General features: G+C 40.4%; 1 non-coding gene across 1 annotated transcript; it reads right to left on the reverse strand.

Annotated features, from left to right (window-relative positions):
* Window positions 1-6145: 6145 nt before the first annotated feature.
* Window positions 6146-6218, reverse strand: Trnak-cuu. The gene has a single exon. It is a non-coding gene; the product is annotated as a tRNA-Lys (tRNA).
* Window positions 6219-6596: the final 378 nt, after the last annotated feature.

Here is a 6596-nt window from a genome sequence, read left to right on the forward strand (position 1 = left end):
ATCTTAGAATCATCTTCAGAACCTCTCTGTGTTTACAGAAGAACAGAAGTAGAGACACTATGCACATCATCTCATTGTTGTCTGTTTGCGTTTTCTCCCATTGACATTTAAGGCTTAGAAACTTCTTTGTGAAATAATCTTGATTTACAAATTAGAAAGAAAACACATTGAACTTTACAGAGCCTACTTATCCACAAGACCCCAGTTAAACAACAAAAACTCAGGTCCTCCAAGACTGTTAAGCCAGAAGTTCTCATGAAGGCAGGATATTGGTGAAATGATTAATGCCACTCCACGTACCTAAAAAGAAGGTTTATTTTGTGGGGTAACTTACAAGTGAAGGGATAGGCTACAGGGTCTGGGAAAGGTGTGGCACAGTCCAGTGTCCAGGGTCCAGGAACCAAGAGAACTGCCACATCTGGATCTCGGGTCTTCAGAGTCCTCTCTTGGCCCCACCTTGTAGGCGTGACAATTACCAAAGCCCCAGTCGGGGTTGGAACTTCCAGATCAAAGCTGGAATGGCTACCCACTACAGCATGTTGTCCCCTTGTATGCTTACCATAGCCATTCATGTTTAAAGACTGGGTCCTTTTTAGTCAAAAGCTGACTAGTGAAAGTTTCTTTCTTGGCACATCTACCTTGAAGGTACTTATTTTCATCCATATTTCCTCAGTAGAGTCTTTTTCTTTTTGTTTCCTTCTTTTAAAACTAAGGCTGATTTTCCCCCTAAGCCCCCCCCTTTTTTTTCAATCAAAGAAACGTTTTCCACTTTACCCCATGCTCACCTTCCTGAGTTTGCCAGTTCCTGAGGAATTTGACTTCAGTGCATAAGAACAACAGAGGAGAGTTTTCCAAAGCCTTCACCATTTCCCTACACGTTTTGTTAAGTGTGACAAGAAGGCACACTATTCCTCCATATCTTAGAACATTTCACACTAACATTCAAATAAGACAGTAATAGACCTAGACCCTCTAAAGGCTGCTTCCAAAACCATCCTCACACAGTTCCCATTCAGACATGTTTTAGCACTAACAGAAGTGATATTTACAGAGGATTTTTTCAACTTCATTTAAAAAAATAGTGTTGTTCTGTTAGTTTCTCATACAACTCTTAATTACTAAGAATTTATTTGATCACATTTTTGCAAGTTAAAAAAAAAGGCTAGGTCACAAAAGGTAAAGTGTATATTCCAAATCACACAGACAGAACCAGGCTTGGAATTGAGATGATTTGGTCCAAGGCCTGCGCTCTCATGTACCACTGTTTCCTTAAGAAATTAAGAGACATTTCTCCAATGTTTTGAATGCTTTTTCTTTTGTGATAAGGTTATTGGTACTAATCTCTAACACCCACGTGTGTGCTTTTTTGAAATAATACAGACTGTGCCATTTCGCATGCCTTATGTTCTTTTCTATTTCACAGTTTGAAACATTGAAAGAACCCAAGGAAGAAAATGGCAGTGACTTCTGCCCTGACCTCATCTTATCTTCCTTCTCTTCCTTTGACGTATACCTTCTGTATTAATTGGTTCTTAATTAATCCTTGTGCTTCGGGATTTGAGACAGCTTCTGAGTATCAGTAGCCAGCTTCACTCTGGCTCATTTTTTCTAACAATGTTGATTGAAAATTAATTCAGCGGAGAAGAAAATGATGGTGTGCTGTGTAGCGATGTGGCCTGTGGGTGCTCAATTTAAAAATCCTGTCAATTAGGGTCATAATTTCAGCTAAAGTTTGCATGTAGATGCTGAAAGGCATCATGTTGGGGCCTGAAGGCACACAGTCCATGCTCAGAAAAATCCCTCTGTCAGTTCATGAATATATTACTATTTATTTAGAAAGAAGACAAAAATATTTGTTTCTGGCTTTGAATTTGTACTTAATGTGAGATTATTAAGTATAGTTGTAGATAGCATGAAGTCCTTAAGACCTGGAATTTTTAAAAAAACAACAAAAAAAGAACAAGCAAACAAACAAACAAAAACCTTTCTAAATGTTCCTGTGAGAACAGCCCCTAGCCACAGAGATCTGAGCAGCATTTGATTAAGATTAAAATCTTACTGCTCTTCTACTTACCAAGTGGGAGTCATTTTGTTTTTTCGTCTGTTCAGAGTAAACAACTTCTAGAAAACTCTCTTCAGATGGCCCATAACAATCAGGTGATTGTTGTTTTCTTCATCTTTAAAGATTCATATTTATCCATTTGTTTGCTCATTCTCTCCTATAAATCCAAACATGTTACATGATGGATAAGTGTGGAATAATTCAATTGCTGTGACAATGGCCAATAACCAATGGAAAATATATTTTGAGCTTATTTTATGCAAACCACACACACACACACAAAAGCCTTTTAATGTTTTCCTAATTTCCAATATTGAAACATCATGCTGCTACATTGAATACAAAGGAATTGTTAAGACCTAAGAGACAGCGTTATCTTTGTCAAAAGTCAAATTAGAACATATGGGAGTGGATAAGGTTTGAAATATATACTTCTATTTCCCATATTCATAGTTTATGTGCTATTAACAGAGTACAGTTGGTATACATGTCTGGTCTTAAGTAAAAATAAAGACATCATCAGTGACACCCCTATTGTCAGAAATGCTGGTCACCCACCTGAAGGCCATCTTCCCATTATCTCTCAGTGAGTCACTGTGCCCCACTATCCTCTTTCAGCCACATGTACACGAATGCCTAATTCCTGACTTGTAGCACAGATTGTTGGTACACCTGGAGACACTGGGAGACTGCAGAGAAAGACACTGGGAGACTCAGTTAGAAGATGGCTCCCATTGGGTTTTTTACTTGGGTTTGTTTTGCTTTGCCCCCTTTTCCCTCCAGGTACCTTCAAGGTGGATGTGATTGTTGAGTCTCCAGCAGTCACCTAGAACTGCAAGGCACTGTTGGAAATGGAAACCCATACAGGAAGATGAAAGGGATGGGAGTACCCGACTTCTGTAAAAGTGCTCACCCCAATGTAAATTTGTAAGAAAAATACCATACACTTATAATTTCTAATCTCTTGAATTTTTAATTTATTTTGGTATGCAATGGACTCCTCACTGTAAAAACAAAGTTTCATAGAATTATGTCATTTTAAAGTGGATATGGTACCACATATGACTAAAGAGGCAATATTTAGATAACATACGTAGCTGGAAGTTTTCCTGTGTCCTGCCTGGCCTTGAGGTCCTATACCTGCTTAAAAAATAATCACTCAGAGACTTATATTAATTGTAAATTCCATGGCCTGTTGGCTCAGGCTTCTTGCTAGCTAGTTATTACAACTTAACTCAACCCATAACTATTAATCCATGTATAGCCACATGTTTCATGGTTTACCTGTGTCCCATTACATGTTGCTCCTTGCATGGTGGTTTGGTGTCTCCCCTTACTCTCCTTTCTCCTTTCACTATCTCTCTTGGATTTTCCCGCCTGGCTCCATTCTGCCCTGCCATAGGTCAATACAGTTTTATTTATTAACCAAAGGAAGTAACATATATTCACAGCATACAGAAAGATATCCCACAGCAAACATTTGTAAATGAATGCATTGTATGAAATAGTTCTGCAAAGGTGCAAAATGTGTAAATGAATGCATTGTATGAAATAGTTCTGCAAATAGTGCCTTATATCCCCACTTCTCTGTTATTTCACCTACCACAGTTCAAAAATATTAAATGGAAACTTCCATGTTGAAAGAGGAGGAAGAATTCATGCAACTTTCATTTTAATATGTTGTTACAATTGTTTTAGTTTATGTTGGTTTTTGCTACTAGTCTCTTATTGTCCTTAGTATATAAATTCTTATAGGTGTGTTTATATATACACATATACAGGACATAATAGCGTGTAGGGAAGGTTAGATATTATCCAGTGTTTCAGGAATCTACTGGGGGTCTATAATATATCCCTGGTGAATAATGGGATAGCTATCTATTAGTCTAATTCTACTCATTTTCTCTCATCTTCTAGCAATCTGTCACTGGGTTGTTCACACAACACTGACCCTGTTCCTTTAGCAAGACCTTCTAATGTTCTGTCCTGGACTTGCCAATCTGCCATATGTCACAAGGCTAGAAAAAATACAAGGGTATGTTGATCAGACAACTCTTAAAGGAGCCATAAAACCATATTGAATGGGGTGTAGCGACAGAACAGAACAGAACAGTGCAACCACTTGTCTGGTCTACTGATGCTGACATTTGCTTGTTGGTCTGGGAGCTTTTAAACTATCCCTCTCCCCAACTGTTTCTAAAATTGCGGTCCACAGACACATAGGAGTCTATTGATGTTTTTGTAACAATCTTAAAATGGATGTTTGTAGTTTTGAAAAATGAAGTTTCTATTTTGCAATGACATTGCTCAATTTCAGGCATCCTCAGAAAGCATTTCTTTCTGTGCTTGAGTTGCTCCCGGGGGAAGACCTAAGACAAAGGTTTGCTTGCAGTGGGACTATGACCTCAGGGAGAGGAAAAAAGTCAATGTAAGCACATTTTGTTGGCTTGAAAAATGTGGAGGTAACTGGTGGTTATCTCCCAGAATCTTCTGAAAGGACATCTTAGAAATCTAAGAAACAAACAAAGAAGTTTAAGGGGATCCTCACAGGTGGCAGCATCCTCACTGCTGTTTTGTATGTATAAGCATGAATCAAGTTCTTAAAATATGCCCTGCCAAGACATCAGAGACAGAGTAGGAGAAGAGAAGGGAGGTGAGTGGTGCAATCTGGAGGACTGGTTGGCTTTTAGGTCCACTACAGCCTAGTTGGAGTAAAATATAGATAGAGCTAGCAGAATTGGGGAGACTGAACACACTTCATCCTCAACCATTCAGATTCATTCACAACACCATTACTTCAACCCTCTCACAGCGGTGGTGCTGGTCAGGCACAGCCCCTACAAGGATTAGCAACAGCTAGTAGAACAAGACAGATGCCCCCTGTAATATTCCATCCCGATGTCGATTTTAGCCCTCTTCTGACTCGTCTGTTTTCCTCAACAGAGGCAGAGATTGGACTCATCTAGGTTACTTTCCTGGGGAAGCTTCTTCAGTCCCATGACCCTTGCTACTGCCTTTGTTAAAGTCATAGGTGGTGCAGCCTTTGCTTTGTCATTCAACAAGCATGGAAGTACTAAGAGGTACGGCATGTTCTCCTGCCCCCATGACAGAATACCAGTGTTAGCTCTTCCTTGTAGCCAAAATTAAGTACTGCTATCCGTTCACTGTAGCCTTTCTTTGCTTTCTCTTCATGAGAAACTTAGTATATTAGGGTGACACTTAGAGAGGAACAGTGGTGTGAGAAAACAAACATATCAAGAAGTCATGTCACTCAAAAGAAAGAAAAAAAACACTTTTCTTCTGTCAGAAGAGATCTGAAAGTCTGAAAAAAATTTTCCCTGTGGTTAAGAGTACTTGCTTCTCTTTCAGAGGACTATAATTTGGTCCCCACAACCCATGTCTGGCATCTCATAACCACCTCTAACTGCAGTTCCAGGGCACCTGATACTCTCTTCTGGCAACTGTAGGAGCCCACAATTGGAAATACACACACACACACACACACACACACACACACACACACACACACACAAATAATAAAATAAATTTGAAAAAAGGACTTTTAGTTGTGGTGGTAATCTAATTATACTGAAATTTGATTTTGATTGTATGTTAATAAATAAAGTTGCCCGGGGGTCAGAGCTATTAGAGCCATAGCAAGAGTGTGTCGGTGGTGGCACACGCCTTTAATCCCAGAAAGCCAGCCTTTAATCCCAGGGAGTGGTGATATAAAGCAAAAAGATATATAGGGCATGAGACCCAGAAACTAGAAGCATTTGGCTGGTTAAGCTTTCAGGCTTTGGAGCAACACAGTTCAGCTGAGAGCTATTGGGATGAGGACACAGAAGCTTCCAGTCTGAGGAAACAGGACCAGCTGAGGAACTGGTGAGGTGAGATAGCTGTGGCTTGTTCTGTCTCTTTAAATAGACGAACAGTCAGGAAATAGGGCTCTCATTCGGGAGGCTGGGACACCGCAGGCGGAAGGGTGAGATTTTGGCTCTGAGCTCTGACCTCTTGGCTTTCTCTTTCACATTGTTTCTGTGTTTCTTATTTGGTGGGACGGTTGGTTACATCTATAACTGGCGCCCAACGTGGGGCTCGAACCCACGACCCTGAGATTAAGAGTCTCATGCTCTACCGACTGAGCTAGCCGGGCATTGTACAACAGAATCCATCGGCCCTCTGCCTGTTAAGCTGCCTTCGAAGAAAAGGGCACCGTACCTTTTCCGGATGCGAAGGCCACTTCAGGGATGGGGCCATATTGTCCTGGCCTTAACAACAGTTAAATTCTTGGACATTTATCTCAGAGAAATGAGAAGGTGAATACACACAGGACTGGAGGGGAGGGTTAGTGGGCAAAGCACTTGTACCTTGAACCTGAGTTCCATCACAAGCACCATAGAAAACACTGGACATGGTGGCACACACATTAGCTAATCCCAGTTCTGAGAGGGACAGGACTGAGACAAGTGGACCCCAGAAGCTTGTTCGCCAACCAATCTAGTGCAAATGGCAAGCTCTAGGTACAATGAGA

Source organism: Peromyscus leucopus, chromosome 5, assembly GCF_004664715.2.
Source record: "Peromyscus leucopus breed LL Stock chromosome 5, UCI_PerLeu_2.1, whole genome shotgun sequence".
Taxonomy (NCBI): domain Eukaryota; kingdom Metazoa; phylum Chordata; class Mammalia; order Rodentia; family Cricetidae; genus Peromyscus; species Peromyscus leucopus.